Raw genomic sequence first — 17,640 nt, forward strand, 5'->3', positions numbered from 1 at the left:
CTGCTGCCTCCTCTCTCTCGCTCCGTCTCTGGTCCCCAAGGGCTCCTAGCCTATCATCGTTCTCTTTATTGGAGGCTCCAGTCAAGGCTGGCCCATCCCTGGCAGCTCCCAGGGTTAAGTGCAGCCTGCTCGGTTCTTCACTCTCAGCCTCACTTTGTCTAGTCCCTCTAGCGCTGTGGCCACACTGAACCCCTTTGTGTCTCTACCTAGAGTGTCCTTGGCCCCATTCCTACCTAGGGAAGTCTAGCTCATCCCCCAGGGCTCAACATAAAGGGGTCTGCTCCTGATTTCCTCCAATCACAATGAATGCCTTCTCATGCTGGGTCCGTACCACCAATACCTCTATTCTCATCTGTTTCCTATTCTGCCTTGTCACAAACTGAGCTGGCAAGCTGTCCGTGTACTCTCCCAGGCTGGGCGCAGGCGCCATCGTTTAGCACAGTACCTGGCACTTTGCCAAAGCTCAAGAAATCTCTTTAAAAAAAACACACACGCACACACAAATAAGTGATGAGGGTGTCCTTGAAACTAGAATAGTTCTGTTTAAATTTAATTTAACTACGACATTAAAGTTCATTTTAGCAAATGTACATTGTGAATAAAAACCATCTGAAACTTTATCTCAAGCTACCTGGCTCCATCAATGATAACTTCATTTCACTGTAATCTTTATTATGCAAACCTCTAAACTTGTTATTAGTATCACTGATGACGCTGGAAGACTATTTCATCTGATCATCGTGTCGTAGGAAACACTTAACTGTTAAATTCCACACTGATAATTCGAAACCCTGTTATTCCACAGGGGGCTAGGCAATACCATGAGGGTACCCCTCAGTGCCTGAAACAGAAGCTGTCTTTATGTGCGTGGAAGTGATATTTCCTGCATCAAATAGTCTCCTCTCACCAACCTAAGCTGTATTCTGAGGACAGGTAGGTGGAAAGTAAGGAGTCCTCTTGTTTTCTGAAATGATAGTGCTTTATGGGGTGAATGGCGTCTGTGGCTGATTCATCCTTGCCCTTCCCAGAGCCTGGCCAGGTTCAAGGTGGACGGAATAAATTTGATATCTTGGTGTGTAGGTGTGGGGGTGGAACGAGAAGAATTTTCTAATAGAATCACCCCAAATTAATGTGGGTCGTCCTTGCAGGGGCTGGGCAAGGAATGCAGGCCTGGGCAGACACACATGAAGAATGGGAAAGTGTTCATTCGGATCCTAAAGCCCCCTACCAATGGGGGAACTATTTCATTCTGACCAGACTGTGCCCTCCTGGCTCCTGTCTGAATTCTTGCCAAAACCCAGCACAGGAAGCCATGCCAAGCGGCTCATGGGAGCTGTTCAGACCCACCTATGGATTGTCAGAGGCTCAGAAAGAGGGGGGACCCGACCAAGCTCTCCCGAAGCTTCCTGCACTCAGTTCTGCATGCCTTATGCTACCAGCTACCAGCCCACACACTCCTGCAAGGGCACAGCTCCAGGCACACGCCTTGACCCCTTGTAGGAATCTAATAAATGTCTCAGGATGCTCGGGCTGATGGCCTGGAAAAGGAAGCAGGAGAAGCCTGAGCCTGCAGGACCGGCCCCCGCCTCTCCCCGCCCCCCCCCCCCCCCCCAAACTGGGGCTCTGACTCACAACCTGTTTGGCACTGGGCAGCCCTCTCTGGTTTCCTGAATCTCTCTTTAATGCAAAAAGCCTTCATGGCAGATGTTTTAGAACAATGATCATGACAATGACACGGTAATCCCTGCTTTCCCCTTGCATCATAGAGGTTTTTTTAAGTGTTTTTGTAGACTGACTCTTCTGGGTAATTATATTTGAACTAAGCATCTGAGAAGACTTTTCTGGTGGCCTCCTCAATTAGATCATTGCGCCCTCCTGCCCCCCTCTGCCCCCCAGGACTGGGAACCTGTTACCAGTGTGAGCAGGGAGCTGGGTTTCGAATCCAAGGTGATTTGAGGGTGGGGATATGGGTGGCGATGGTCTGACCGGGCTCAGGGCCACTATTTGAGGGTGGGGTGAATCTAGGAGTTGATTGCTGGGCCTTTCCTGTGCTTTTTGTGGTTGTTTGTTTGTTTGTTTCTCTTTTTGGCGGGGAGAGGGGGTATGGAGGAGTTCCAGGGCTGGAAACAGCAGATCCCGGCTTCCCCGGGGAGGGCGAAGCCCAGCGGCCGAGCGACGGGCAGGGGCTACCGCGTGCGCACTGGGTCCGCACCAGCTCCCGGGCACGGGGAGGGCGGGGGGACCAGGCCGGAGCCCGCGGGGTGGGGATTCCAGGGGCGGGGCGGGCCGGGCGGGGCCGGCGGGGGGCGGGGCGGGGCGGCGGGCGGGGCGGGGCTCCGGAACCGTCTCGGGCTGCGGTGCGGTGGCCACTGGAGAGGCGTTCGCGGCGGCAGCGGCGGCGGCGGTGGACGCGGCCGAGCGGGGCGGCGGCGGCTCCGGTGAGCGCGGCGGGGACGCGGCCGGGGGTCTGCAGGGAACGGGCTGTGGAGGCGCCGCGGAGCCCCGCATCCTCCCCAGCCGTGGGAAGGGAGGGCGGGCGCGTGGAGGACCCCGTCCTAACGCCCTTCTCCTGCCATCGCCTCCTGGACGGCCTTCTGGGCAGCCCACTGCCCCTTCTCCCCAGGACAGCCTCGGGGTATGTTCCCGACCTCCGCCCTCGCCCCTCAACCTTCCACCCCCCCTTTCTCCCCGCCCCCTCCCCCCCTTCAGGTATCATCAGCTCCCAAACCATCTTTCTAGGGGACCCCCGCCCTCTGCTTCCCCTTCCCACCAGGAGAGGCCGGTCCCCATGAGTCCCTAAGGCCCCAGGGATGGGGTGAGCGCTCCCCGCGCCTGCACACCTGGACCCTTCCCCTGCCACCTGCCCCAGAGATTCTTAGCCGGGTGCAAGCTGTTGTGCTGGGACCCAGGCCTCCTTGCCACCCTCGCCCCCCCCCCCCCCCGCCCCCCAATCTGGAAGAAGGGACTGACTTTGAGCTTTGGGAACAATTCGACCCACTTCCTGAAAGGCTGGTCCCGGCCAGCAGGGCGGTGTGGTGGAGACACCTGTCTTGCCTGCCAGCTGAAGGACCCAGAAGCCTCTGTCAGATGGGCCAGGTGGTCCCTGGGTCCATCCCAGCTTCCCTGATGTACTGGCCGGGATCCCCAGAGACTAGGCCCAAGAGCATGGTCATTTAAGATCTCCAAAGCTATTTACCGACCCCACCCAGACCCCCAGGACTTCCCCAGCCACCGGTCTCCCCTCCCACACCCTGGGTTTCCCACCTGCTCCCGGGGACCCAGGGCTGGTGTTCAGGGCCTTGGTCTCCCCACCGCTGGGTGGCTCTCCTTCCTTTCCCTGTTTGAAACTTTCCCCTCTCACCAGCCACCATCACCCTGCACCACCTTGAGTCCCCAGGGCCCAGAGTTGGGCTGGGACCATGCAGGGCTGGGACCTGTGCTGGGCCAGCACCAGGAGGGTTGGTGCCAGCCAGGGCAGGCTGGGCATCTGGGCCTGAGGGCCAGGGCTTTCGGGTGGGTCCCTGGCTCGCCCTGAGCTCCGAATGGGGTCCCAGGGCTTGCTTTGCCATGAAGCGAGGAGGCAGAGCAGGGGCTGTTTTTCTTGCATGCTTCCGACTGTCTTGTGTTGCCATGGCGACAGTTTTGCCTCCCTTCCTCCTCCTGACTCTTCTGGGAGCTGGTTTTTATTGGTCTGTTGTCCTGTCTTTTATGGCTTTAATTTCTCCTTTCTACTTGCTCTGGGATAAACAGTCATAAACATGGGCACTGGGCCAGGCTGGGGGCTAGCAGAGCTTCACCTCATCCTGGCCCTGCCCTCCTGCCAGGGAAAATAGGGCCAAGAGGTGGGGACAGACCTGCCCACACCCCCTCCTGCTCTCAGCTCTGCGCTGGGGGGCGGGGGGGGGGGAGGGCACCCACAGGCATGGCACCACAGTCCCAGGCACACTGTGGGCAGCATCCTGCCTCGGTCCTAATAATAGATGTCGAGTGCGGTGGGGGAGCCGGCAGGCGTTATTTCCTTTCATCTTGATGGCAGCCCTGTGGGGTCGGGCTGTCCCCACTTTGCCAAGTGAGCTGTCTCCCTGGCGTCACCTGAGGTTTGCACACAGTGCTCAGTTTTTGTGAAGTGAATGGGACAGGGATGGAGCTGGCATCCCCCTGACTTTCTTCCGAGGCTCATGGGAGGTGGTCCCCAGTTTTCCGGCCCCTCTGCGTGCTGCTGGACTCCCACGGAGGCGGAGGAGAGCTGCCGGGAGCTGCCTGATAGGTCCCTTGACCCCAAGTGTAGGGACCCGAGTTGAGAGGAGAGCGGAGCCACTTGCAACTTCCTGTTTTCACTCAGCACTGAGAAGCATTCAGTTTGCTTTTACTCTCAGGGCCTGGATGCAACTGGATGAGTCAGGGACACTGAGAGCCCATCTGTCCCTCCCAAGCCAGCCCCTGCTCAGAGCGCACGCGGCCCCAGGGTCCCGGCTGGCAGCTGTCAGTGACACTCGCCAGAGAAGCTCCTCTTACTTTTTATACTTCCCTTCATTCCACACTCTTCTCCCCACGCCCCCCCCCCCCTTCTCCCCTCACATGGCCCAGGCTCTGGGCTTGTTAATAAGCTGGAAAAGCACTGTGGTCACATGAACAGACCGGAGAAGCAACAGCCTCAAGGTCAAACGTTGACCCTGAGGAAATGCCGTCACTCATCTGGGCCTCAGTTGGCAGCATCTGTCCTCGTGGCCACATTGGCTGGTGCTGGTAGGATGGGATGGAGTCTTTTCTAGAGAGAGTGCTTTGGAAGGTTGAAAGGCTGAAGCACCTATAACATCCTCTCTGGTGAAGAGACCTTGACCCACCGCTCAGAGATCGAGCACTGGTTTAGGAATAATTAGCTGCAAAATCTCATGGTTAGGGGCATTCTTTAGTCATCTTATCCAGCCTTGATGTTGAATCTGTTTGTTTATGTACCTTTCATTAATTGGGCATCTACTCTGTACCAAATGCAGTTTGGGGAATTGGGGATTAAAAAAGTGAGTACAATTACTGTTTCAAGCATGTTGTCTGCTGATGAAGACAGTCATGGAAAGAGATTCTTGTAATACAGTCAGAGAGGTGGTGTCATAGAGAAAAGGTAGGGTCCCAGAGTTGGTGACTTGACTGGGTCACCCATTAAGGTTGACGCAGGCAGCCTGTGCCATGTGGCTGAAATCCAGCAGTCCTGCCCCTGCCCACTTGGCAAGCCCTGGTCTGGCCCTCACAGCGATGGGGTGATTGCTGCAGAGCCCCCGGTTCAGCTCCTGTGAGCAGGGCCAGGAGAGAGGCATGTGGCAGGGAGCCAGCCCTGCCTTCCTCACTGAGTTTTGACTCATCCACTTGTAGTACCCGGTGGTTCCTGTTTCATCTTGGTCAAGCTCCTTCCTCAGGGGCTACATGGTGATGATTGCAAAGAGCAGATTTTGAAGTTAGATCTGAGTTCAGACTTTATTGCTGTGATGTCCTAGCTGTGAGACTCTGAAAAAAACACACACACACCTCCATTCTCTGAGCCTCCATTCTTGCATCTGTAGAATGGCACTAACGATACTTGCCTTCTCAGAAACAAATTATCTTACGTATTTATAGGGTCTGGCCTGGTGCCCACCTCACATTAGACTTGCTGTTATTTAGTTATATTGATTAGAAAAGAGTTCGCAGTTACTGGGCCTTTGGGTCCTCTTAGAAGCGTGGTGGGAAGCTCTTCGGACTAATTCTGGCCTTCAGAGATCCATTCATTATCTGGGAAGGTTAAACATCGCGCAGGTGCCTCACGCTGCTGGTTACTCTCTGCGTTATCTCCCACCAGATAAGCTCTGTTCCCCGGCACCAGGACACTGTGTGAATCACCAAGGCCTTTGGTTTCTCAAAGAGGAACACATTGGAAATGGCAACAAATGCCCTGGTTTTCAAAGACGTGTTCCTGCCTTGAGAATGCTTTCATTTGGTGTCGTTCCTTCCATGCGTTTTTTGCTTTTGTTGCCTTTGCTTTGGTGTCAAATCCAAAAATGCACCACCAAGACCCGTGGCAAAGAGCTTACTGCCTGGGTTCTGTTCTAGGGATTTTATGGTTTCGGGCCTGACGTTCAGGTTTTTAGTGCATTTCGAGTTGATTTTGGAGTCTGATGTGAGACGGGGGTCCAGTATTGTTCTTTTGCACGTGGCTGTCCAGTTTGCTCAACACCGTGTATTGAAGAGACTGCCCTTACCCCATGGCATATTCTCGGTTCCTCCATCAGAAAACACTTGAAAGTGAATGTTGCATCGTTTTTATTCTGAGCATGTTTAGCTTCCTTTTGTTTACCCTATGTGTGTATTTACATTGTTTTTCGAATCCTCCATACAACTTCTGGGCATTACTGTTCCCATTCCCTATTTACTGTTGAGGGAACAGGGAGAGGTGAGGTTGCCTGCACAGAGCCCAGCGGTTAGCGAGTGGCAGGGCCAGAATTTAAAACTGGGTCCCGCCGGCTCTTTGTGCCACTGCACACAGTCTTGTCATTTTCTTGGCTGGCGTGTCCGTGACCTAAAATAATTGCGCTTGAAGAATGTGCGCAGATTTCAGCGGGGGTGGAACCGGTCAGTGTTGTAACTCAGACTCATAGTAAATATTTAGAGACTTTATTAGGGTTCTGCTCTCGGCTCAGCACTGACGAGGCGTCTTTTCTAAAAGTGATGAATAGGAGCTTGACACATCTGAGCTGGGAGGAAGCGTTTGATAAAGCTGGAAGAAGCTTTCTTTGCACAAGAATGGATTGCTGCTCTTGTCGAGGAAATAAATGGAACTGTTTTCATAATGGAACGTGCGGAGGGAAAGCATGACAGGTACATCCCAGGGACTTAGGGACAGAAGCAGTGAGGCCACAAAGTGTGGGTGGGTGGGTGGCTGCTCACAGGCAAGGGCGGTGTGGATTCGGCAGCCTAACTCCCATCTAGGAACGTGGAGGTGTTGGAAAGCAATTATAGAATCACTAACCTTTCCCCGGGAACGTAGGAGTCTGCTTTCCTGGTTTAGGTGCCCCATTGGACCAGTGAGTCCCAGTGCTGGAAACGGGCGTGTCGTTTGCCAGCAGTGAGCTTACTGGGTCCGCCTTGGCCCTGCCGACAGACGCGCTTCTCTTCGCAATTATGTCAGGCCTGTGTCTGGTGTCTGCTTGTTTAATGACTTCCCTTTCTAATAAAACTTCTATAGGGCCTGGATAATTAGGTATTTAAAATGAAACTGGGGAATGCAGTGTCCCCAAAGAGTATAATTGCACTTTTAGGATGGATGAAGCATCAAAATGAGATCATTCATTCATTCATTCATTAACCCTGTGCTGCAGGAGGTAGGACACTGTGGTCAGTGTGGCCTTGTCCCTGCCCGCAGGTGGCTCTCATTCCACGGGGAGGCAGAGGGGCGGGAGCAGGGATCCGGGCGGAACGCAGTGTCCCAAGGGAACCGGGGGACTCGGGAGATGTCTTTGCCTCTACTCAGAGACACACAGCCCGTTTTCTTCCCCGGGTGTCACCTGTGGAGCACCTGAATTCCACCTGACATGTTGCAGGGGAGCAGGGGGTGACGCCTGGGGCAGAGAAGCATGTGGCCTGGACTGGACCCAGGTTCCTCTGCTCCCTGCTGCCTGGGTGGGAGCAGGGCAGGTCTATACTTCCGTCCCACTGTTGGTGAAATGGGGAGGTTGGATTTCATAACGTGCAAGGGCCCTTGCACAGCGGCCTGTGAGTCTAACCAGCCCTTGGGCCCCTTGCCCCGGGTGACAGGTGAAGGAGCAGGCCCTGGCAGCCTCAGCCAGCAGGACTGCGGAGACAGAGCCGGGCACGGGGACAGCTCTGTGTTTCCCAAGCCTCCTCTCAAAGCGCAGAGAAACCTGCTGTCCCTCCCAGAAAGGGAACCGTGTTCCGATGTGGACACGGAGGGCTCGGCCTCACAGATGCCTTCGTTACCGCAGTCTGCTTGTGTTTTAAGTGAATGTCCTTGAGTAAAATCATTTGGTTTGACGATTTCCAGATTTTGGAATAAGGCAAAATGTACCATCATTTTAGGGTCATGCGGGACAATGATAAATGCACAACTGCCCCAACACACCGTCAGCACTCACGTTCCCACTGGCAACCAACGCATGCCCTTCCGGTAGCAACGATGACGTGCGGGCGGCAGCACCCTGAGCCACCTAGCGCACCCGCAGCAGGAACGCCAAGCCTCGTGTCCACTTTTAGCAACCTCTTGAGGAGCTTTTGCAATAGGCGCTGTCTGTTCTATGGCTGAGGAAACTGACGTCCAGAGGGACTTGCGTAATGTCAGCTCCTTAGGAAGGTGGGGAGCTGGTATCTGCACCCACGTCGGGGTGCCCTCAAAGCCTGGTCCTTCTCTGCCACCCACACTGGAAGCGGGAGCTGTGCACGTGTGAGGAGCGTGGAATTCACGCGCAGGTCTAGGATAAAATCCTCATGACACAGAGCTAGCTGTGCCCGCACACCTGAAAATAGAAAACAATAAAATACAATACAGGCTGTGGGTTAAGCGTTCCTGTGACCCTTCTCTCTGGCTGTGGGCTGATGTCCTTCCTGGTGGCCTGTGCCCAGCTCACCTCACCAGAGAATGCCATCTGGCAGAAAGGGGCTGAGCCTCTGGTGGGGGCGGCGTGTGGCCTGGCTGAGCCGGGGAGTCCAGCAAGTGAGGCATGTTGTATAGGACTTGTTTTCTAGACCCCCTCCCTGGGACAGCTGAAGTCATGGGAACCCAGGGCTGGCTGGTCTCAGCTTGCAGAATGGCAGACTTCTATGTGTCAAAGCAGGAAGAACAACTGTAGTCTAATTTCTCTATTTTATACGAACTTAGGTCAAGAAATAGATGCTAGCTAGCTGGCTAGATGCATAGATAGATAGATACATAGATGCATCGATGGATGATAGAGAGAAACCCCAAGTCCAAGGCTTTTCTAGGCTGGGATGAGAATTCAACATTTCAAAAACTACAGCTGGCCTGCACCTTTGAAATCCAGAGGCGGGAAATGTGCTCTAAAAGTTCTGGGAAAACACCCAGGGCCACAGGTGCTCGGCCAGCAGAGAGCGCTGGTTTGGGATCCGGCGCCCCCTTGGGCAAATTCTTCAGGTTTGCTGCGTTTCCTCCCCTGTGTCTGAAGTTGATATTTGTGGCTCAGAAGGAATATTGTAAGGAATAGATGAATCAAACATGCCAGTCTTTCTTTTTGTCCAATTTTTGAAGAAAATGCGTTTGAAAAGTGTTGGCTAGTTCCATCACTTTATTTGTTGTATGGGGGGCGGGGGCTGGGGGGGAAGGACAGGGACTCTCTCCTTTCTCCAACAGACACATTCCTGGTCTGCCCGTGGCAAAGCTCTCCATATCCACTCCTCTGGAGTTATAGCTCCAGCGTGTGAGCCTTCATTTCATTCTTGAAATGAACCTGGATAAGCTGTTTACTGGAGTGTAACAAGGATAATGATTCCAGGCAGCATCCAGCTTTGTACTTACTAGATGGTTGATTTCCCCACTTTAAATCTTGTTCTTACTGTGTGAGTGTGTGTGTGTCTGCGTGCGCGCACGTGTGTGTGTGTGTGTGTGTGTGTGTGTGTGTGTGTGTTTGGGAGTGTTGAGGTTTCAAATCTGGGCCCTTGAGCCCTTCAAAACGAAATGGGGTCGTAAGCTGTTTTCTGGCATTCCCTTTTTTATAAGTCCCAAATCCAAAGTACGCTGAAAAAGTTAAAGTTTTTTCATAGCTCATTTGGAGGCAAAGTTGGCTTGCTTGTACATGAGACGATTTAGGGGCAAACCTTAAAGATACGGTGGGTTCAATTCCAGAGTATCTTCATAAAGCAAGTATGGCAGTAAAGGGGGTCACACAAAAATTTTGATTACCTAATGCATACAAAAGTCATGTTTACACTAGACTGTAGTCCATTAAGTGTACAATAACTTTATATCTAAAAAAAGATGTACATACTTCATTTAAAAAGTACTTTATTTATAAAAAAAGGGTAACCGTCATCTGAGGCTTCGGTGAGTTGTAATTTTTTTTGCTGAGGGAGGCTCTTGCCTCAATGTTGATGGGTGGTGGTGGCTGAAGGTTGGGGTGACTGTGGCAATTTCTTTAATCATTTTGTTTTGCAATTTTTTTCAAATAATGAAGTTTGCCTCATTGATTGACTCTTCCTTTCACAAACAATTTCTCTGTAGCATGTGATGCTGTTGGATGGCATTTTACCCACAATGGAAGTTCTTTCAAAACCGGAGTCAATCCTTTCAACTAATTTGATGCAGTGTTCTAAATCCTGTGTGATCATGTCAGCAATCTTTACGGCATCTTCACCAGGTGTAGATTTCATCTAGAGAAACCACTTTCTTTGCTCATCCATCAAGAGCAATTCCTCATTCTTTAAAGTTTTGTCATGAGATTTCAGTAATTCAGTCACATCTTCAGGCTCCACTTCTAACTCTAGTTCTCTTTCTGTTTCCCCAACATCTGCAGTCACTTCCTCCACTGGAGTCTTGAATCCCTCAAAGTCATCCAGGGGGTTAGACTCAACTTCTTCCAAACTCCTATTAATGTTGATATTTTTACCTCTTCCCATGAATCACAAATGCTCTTGGTGGCACTAGGATGATGAATTCTTTCCAGAAGGATTTCCCAGACTCATCAGAGGAATCACTGTCTATGGAAGCTATAGTCTTGCAAAATGTATTTCTTAAATAATGAGACTTGAAAGTCAGAATTACTCTTTGGTCCATGGGCTGTAGAATGGATGTCGTGTTAGCAGGCATGAAAACAATATTCATCTCATTGAACATCTCTGTCAGAGCTCTTGGGTGACTCGGTACATTGTCAATGGGCAGTAATATTTTAAAAAGAATCTGATTTTCTGAGCAGTAGGTCTCAACAGTGGCTTAAAATATTCAGTAAACCATGTTGTAAACAGATATGCTGTCATCCAGGCTGTGCTGTTTTATTTCTAGAGCACAGGCAGAGCAAATTTAGCATAATTCTTAAGGGCCCTAAGATCTTTAGAATATAAATGAACACTGGCTTCAACTTAAAGTCACCAGCTGCATTAGCCCCTAACCAGAGAGTCAGCCTGTCCTTGCAGCTTTGAAGCCAGGCATTGACTCCTCTTTAGCTATGAAAGGCCTAGATGACATCTTCTTCCAATAGAAGGCTGTTTTTTTTCCCATCTACATTGAGAATCTATTGTTTTATGTAGCCACCTATATCTATTATCTTAGCTAAGTCTTCTGGATAGCTTGCTGCAGCTTCTATACCAGCACTTGTTGTTTCACTTTGCACTTTTATGTTATGGAGATGGGTTCTTTTCTTAAACCTCATGAACTAACCTCTGCAAGCCTCAAACATTTTTTTTCTGGAGCTCCCTCATCTTTCTCAGCTTCACAGAACTGAAGGGAGTTAGGGCCTTGCTCTGGATTAAACTTTGGCTTAAGAAAAAGCTCTGGTTTGTTTGATTTTCTTGTCAGATCACCAAAACTTTCTCCTTATCAGCAATAAGAATATTTTGCTTCCTTATCATCCATGTATTCACTGGAGTAGCACTTCTAACTTCCTTCAAGAACTTTCCCTTTGCGTTGACAACTTGGCTAATTGGTACAAGGGGCCTAACTTTCATCCTATCTTGGTTTTCAACATGCCTCCTTCATGAAGCTTAATCATTTCTGGCTTTTTAGTTAAAGTGAGAGATGTGCAATTCTTCCTTTTATTTGAACACTTTGAGACTATTGTAGGGTTACTAATAGGCCTAATTTCAATTTTATTGTGTCTCAGGGAATAGGGAGACCTGAACAGAAGGGGAGAGATGGGGGAACAGCTGGTCAGTGGAGCAGTCAGAACACACACAACATTTATTGATTAAGTTTGACCAGGCTGTGGCACCCCAAAAGAATTACAAAAGTAACATCAAAGCTCACTGATCACAGGTCACCATAACAAACATAACAATAATGAAAGAATTTGAAAGATGGCAAGAATTTCCAAAATGTGACACAGAGACACAAAGTGAACAAATGCTGTTGGACAATGATGCCAACAGACTTGCTGGACATGGGGTGACCACACACCTTCAAATTTGTAAAAATGTAATATCTGGGAAGCGTGATAAAGTGAAGTACAGTAGGAAGTCATGTCTGTATGCTTCTCATTTATCCCTCTTGGGAGCAATATGTTTTCATGGGCTGTGTGCCCCAGACCTTGCCAGGGGTGTACATAACATGGCATATGTATTCTATTACCTTTCTAAAATATGAAAATTTCTGATGCACATCTGAGCAAAGAGTTTCAAAAAACAGGGTTTGTAGACCTGTCTTTCAAAAATAAGCCCACAGGAACTGACACAATTTCTAGGGTCGGAGCATTGGGAAGGCATAGCTGGGGCCCTGGAGACTCCTACCTCTGGATACCAAATGGTGTGGTGACCTTCACCTTGTGCTCATCCAAAGCCTCAATGGTCAGTTTTATATTTCATCAATTTACATAATAGGAAGTGAATGAAATGACCATCTTGGCACAAAACAACAAGCACTTTTAAAATTGTGGGTTCCAAAATTTCATTGGGACAAAGTAATTTTTTTTAAATGGAGAGGGGGAGAGGGATAGGGACGGGAAGAGATTAACCAAGGAACTTATATGTATACATGCCCCATAGACAAAGACATGGAGGGGGGCAATAGGAAGGAAAAGGGGGGGATATCTGTAATACTCTCAACAATAAAAAGTTTTTAAAAATTCCTTAGAACTGAAAATGAGCTGGGAATTTTTGGTCTCCTGTGGTTTGTAATCAAGTTTCCTCACTGGCCTTTCGGGGGCGGGGGGGGGGGGGACGGGGCGGGGGGAGGTAGAAGGGAGTTTTTAAAGCCTACTCATCATTTTGGCCTGGTAAGGAGGAACCAGGGCTAGAAGCCTAAGCATGGGGAAGTGAAACGCCCTGCAGAGCGTGAGAAGGTCTTGGTTCTTATCTTGGGTCTGTTCTTGACTTGTTCAGTGAGCTTGGTTGGACATTGTTGCTTCCCTCCTCTGGGCCCCAGGAACTCCTAGGAGCTCCGGTTCTAGTTCTACGTACATGAATTCTTTCTTTTTCTCCCTCTCTGCGAGTCTAGGCGCTGAGGGGGACCCCACAGGAGGTGGAATGTGCTGAGCAACCTGCCGGGCTACATTCTTGGCGCTTCCCTCCAGCCCCTGGGCAGACTGGAGGGCTGTGGAAAGGCTTCCTGCTCTGCCTTGGTTTCCTGGAAATGCCATTACTTCTCTCAGCTGATCTCCTTGTGCCTTAGGCTGGTTTGTCCTGGATTCACCTGGGCTCTAGCCCCTCCATTCATGTCCAGCAGGGACTCACTGTGTAAGGGAACCTTTCAGTTGGCCCGGCTGGTGATGGCCATGGCCAGCCTCTGCATTCTTAGGGCTGTAGTGGAGGTATGCTGGGCATTGTGGGGGGGCGTCAGGACTGGAAGTGAAAGCTCCCTGTGTAGAGCGTGGGGCCAGTGCAGGATGCCCCCAAGGAAATGGAGCAGGCCCTTGTTAGGGCCTGTGGCTGTAGAACATTTAGGTAAAGGGGTATGGAGACCACGGCCTTCTCTCTCTATCTCATTCTCTCTTTCATTTCTTTTCTTTGAGTTTATGCTTAATGTATCATAATTCTGACTTTGCCAGGTGGGAGGTTTAACATTTCCTCCTGAATCTAAAGAGGTTTGAAAGCCAGTGGTTCAGCCCCTCTGAGCAGTGGTTGTCTCCCTCCAGGAGGTCCTCACTTAGCTTAGCGGTAACTCACCATAGGAACCAGGGGCCTGACCGTAGGCAGGGGATTTCCATGATGGAGAAGTGACCTTGAATTTTAGAACCCCAAAGGCCTGCCATTTGCAGAGACCATTGGAGACACTCAGGAGTTATAAATTTGCTCAAAACCCTGGCACACTGAGATGAGGATACTTCTGGTAATGGCTAGTCCTTATATGAGAGAGACTGGACCCATGTCGGGGGGAGAAGGGGAAGAATGGGTATTTGTGAATACAAGTATGTACCTGGTACATGGGTGTGTGAGTATGTGAATGTGTGAGTGTGTGCATGGTGTGTGAGTATATGTGTGAGTATGGAAATGTATGTTCGTGTGTGTGTGTGTGAGAGAGAGAGAGAGAGAGCGAGCATGTGTGACTGCATGTGCATGCATGTCTTGGGCGCCTTTCAGATCCTGGCAAGGCCAGGCACTGCCAGTCACCCTCTGGACAAGGCTGTGCCTCAGCCCATCCCCTGGCCTTTGTGTTTGGGATGGAACTGGTCACAGAGGTGCTGTCAAGGGGCCGAGGGGCCTCTTATCTTTCAATGATCACCAAGAAAGGCAATTCGACCCTGTGAATATCCCCTATTTTTTCCCTCCCATGAAACCACCTGTGCGTCAAGGCCCTATCCCTTTTTCCTTCGCTCTATTCATGTGGTAACCTGCTAGTGAGGTTGTGGGTTGTGTAAATTTATCGGTTCAACCTCAAATTCAGGAAATAATTTGAGTAGCTCATATAAACTAAAATAGCTACAGTGTGCTTGCTGTTTTGTGGTATATGCATGTGAGTTATTTTTTTTTTTTGACTTAATGGTTACAGGTTAGCCAGTACCCACATGGCCCCTAATTTTCAACGTAGACACCAAGTTTTAATTATATTAATAACAATGCTCTTTAGCATGTCTTTAGCATCTATTAATTCTGTTTTGCCAGTCTGTTTGTGCACACTTTTCACCCTACAGACCACCTTTCAAGGTAGATATATTTATTTTGCTTTTGAAGACAAAGACACTGAAGCGGAGAAGGTTTTAAAACTTGCTTTTTAAGACAGAGGATTGTAAGTGGGGCCCCAGGATTCTGGTTCAGGTCGGCCTGCCTCACAAAATCCTCCAGTTTCCCACATACCACACAGTTCACACTGCTTCCAGGCCACAATTTTATTTTTTTAGGAAAATAAAATCTTTTTTTTTTCTCTGCCATGGCTCTACTTAAGCCTCAGAAAATACAGTCATAGCTGGATTTCTTTGCCTTTTTCCAGAATGGAGTTCCAGGGCTCTCCCTACCTTAATGTAAACGTTATGCAAATGATGTCTTTCCATTTAGCAGGCTTTCACCCTGCACTTCTGAAGGGCCAGATACTGTTCTGGGAACGTTCAATGTCATTTAATAAAAAAGATGCTGGGAACTTCATTTTATAGGGAGTCGGACTGAGACTGGGAGATGCAGTTATTTACCCAAAGGCAAGTAGCATATGAAAGGTCGTGGCTTGCTGTGGGGATTAACAATTCAGAGTGCAGTTCTGTACGGTGCTTGGGATTTTGCCTTGAGCCTAGGACCGAAGCACCCCTTTCTGAACTATGAGATCAAGTCCTCTGACCCACCAGCTCTCACCTTTGTGGTGCCCCACCTCCTTCGTCTCTGCCTGCTGCAGTCAGAACTCGGTGCAGTGGCTGTGGAGAAAGGCACATTCCCTCTTATCTTTTTCTGTTCCGCACCAACCTATGTGAGCCATGGCTCATTTTAGTTGGCCAAACTCCTATTTTAGTTTTATGACTCATCAGAGACTTGCCAATGTTATGCATGAGCTTCATATTACAGAAGAGAAAACAAGTCATGTGATTCATCCAAAGATGACACACGAGGTCCATATTTTCTTTCCAAAACACTCTTTCTTTACCCAAACATATCCTTGAGATTCACTTTGGTGTTCCATTCTCCTGGAAACTCCCCCAACTCTCCACTAAATTTATCCATCCATCCATCCATCCATCCATCTATTGTCCATCCAGCATCCATCCAACCATCCATCTCTCCATCCATTCATCCATATATCCATCCATTTTCACCCATCCATTTGTCATCCATCCATCCATCTATCCATCCATCCATCATCTATCCATCACCCATCCATCATCCATCCATTCATCTTCCATTCATCCACTTACTCAGCAAATCCTTACTGGGCACCCATAGTGAGACAGGCACTTTGCCTGTGGGCCATTCGCTGGAGATTCAGCAGTGCACCCAGGAGACAAAACTCCTTGCCCCCAATGAGCTCATTTTCTGTTGGGAAGATGGACCATAAACCTATGAACAAGTAACATGTCTATGTGTTAGATGGTGACATGTTTCCTGAAGAAAATGAAGCGGAGATGGGTGCACGGGAAGAGTGGCCGGCGGAGGGAGCTTGGGAGAAAGAGTTGCTATTTTAGATCGATCAGGGAAGGCCACCCTAGCAGGTGGCAAGGAGTGAAGACCCGCAGGGAGTGAGAGAAGGAACCATGTGCTAGCTCCGTGTTCCAGGCAGGAAGTTGGCAAGCGCCAAAGCAGGGCAGGGTGCAGAGTGGCCAGTGGCCGGTGGCTGGTCGTGAGGTTGGGGACACCTACACCGGCCAGCCTGTGACTTCAGGACCTCTGGGTGCTCCCAGAGAACGTTTCCTGTACTTTTACAGTCTTTTCCCCAATGATCTGTCCCCACCCTGGCCTGGCACCCCGGAGGGAGGACCTCACTTGTCATCTGTTTTCATATCCCTAGCACGAGCTGCAGGGCAAGGGAGAAGGAGAGTTCAGCTTTCATGATAACTCTGCTCCTTCTTCTTTCTTTTTAAGGCCAAGAGTCTAATTAAATGTCATTTGTCATTTTTTTTATAAAAATGGGGATTTTGAAGGAATGCCATCTCTAAACCCCAATTAGCCAGTTCCTTTTTGGTCACCCATCACAGGGCCATGGCTCCGTGCTGGGAAAGAGCTGGAAGTGAGTGTTGGGGGAGGAGAGTGTGAAGTGGGGTCCGGAGGAAGGGGCTTCCCCAGGGTGCCCAGCGATGACCCGGACTGCCCATCCCTGCCGGAACAAGGAGGCTCTCGAAATCCTCAGAGTGTGTCAGGACCTCAGCCAGGACTCTGCTGACTCAATGTGTGGTGGGGGGGGGGGGGGGGGGTGGGGAGCAGGAGGGGGCGGGCAGCGGGGAGCTGGAAGGCTGTGTCTCTGGAGACTTTTCTAGGGAAAAAGACATTCTTCTGGACGGAGTCTCTCCTTGGAGCAAACCTGGACCCTAAGAGGCGGGCTTCCTGGGAGGCAGGGCAAGAACGTGGGACATGCAGGTGGTCGGGCGGCCGGAGGAGGTCTGAGCAGGAGCATCTCCCACCGGTGACCTGCGGGCCAGGTTGGGGACCTCCCGTTTCCAATCTGAATCCTGCGTGTTCAGGACTAAAGGACCCTTCGCGGAGCTTGTCCCCACTCACGGCAGTTGGGGCGAGTAGCTCAGTGGGGTGGGAGCATGGGGTGGGGGTAGTAGTCAGTGGACATTGGGTGAAGCAGGAGCCATCCTGAAGTCTGTGGGAAGCCATTGGGGATTTCTAACGAGGCCAGGCAGTGGCGACGCGTGTGTGTCCCTGTGTGTGACGTAGTCATGACGTTGTGGAGTGTTGTGGATGAGGGTTGGGGTGGGAAGTACTTCCTTTTTAGCTGGTACATCAGGTGGTGGGCTTGTTTCAAAATAATACAAAAGGCCCCAGCCCGTTTGGCTCAGTGGGTTTTGTTTAGGTTTCAGGCTGGTGGGAGAGAAAGGCCAGGCCAGGAGGGTCGCTCAGGATGTGAAAAGCTTGGGTGTG

At 50.4% G+C, this 17,640-nt stretch overlaps 1 protein-coding gene across 2 annotated transcripts in view; it reads left to right on the plus strand.

Annotated features, from left to right (window-relative positions):
* Positions 1-2,325: 2,325 nt before the first annotated feature.
* The window catches only part of CYRIA (CYFIP related Rac1 interactor A), an 83,020-nt gene continuing 67,705 nt past the window's right edge, over positions 2,326-17,640 (plus strand). For both annotated transcript variants that reach the window (XM_081100864.1, XM_081100863.1), the window contains exon 1: positions 2,326-2,438. The gene's annotated coding sequence lies outside the window, so the exon portion shown is untranslated. The remainder of the gene's footprint in view (positions 2,439-17,640) is intronic.

Source organism: Myotis nattereri (genome assembly GCF_964212035.1).
Source record: "Myotis nattereri genome assembly, chromosome: 10".
In the NCBI taxonomy this organism is placed as follows: Eukaryota; Metazoa; Chordata; class Mammalia; order Chiroptera; family Vespertilionidae; genus Myotis; species Myotis nattereri.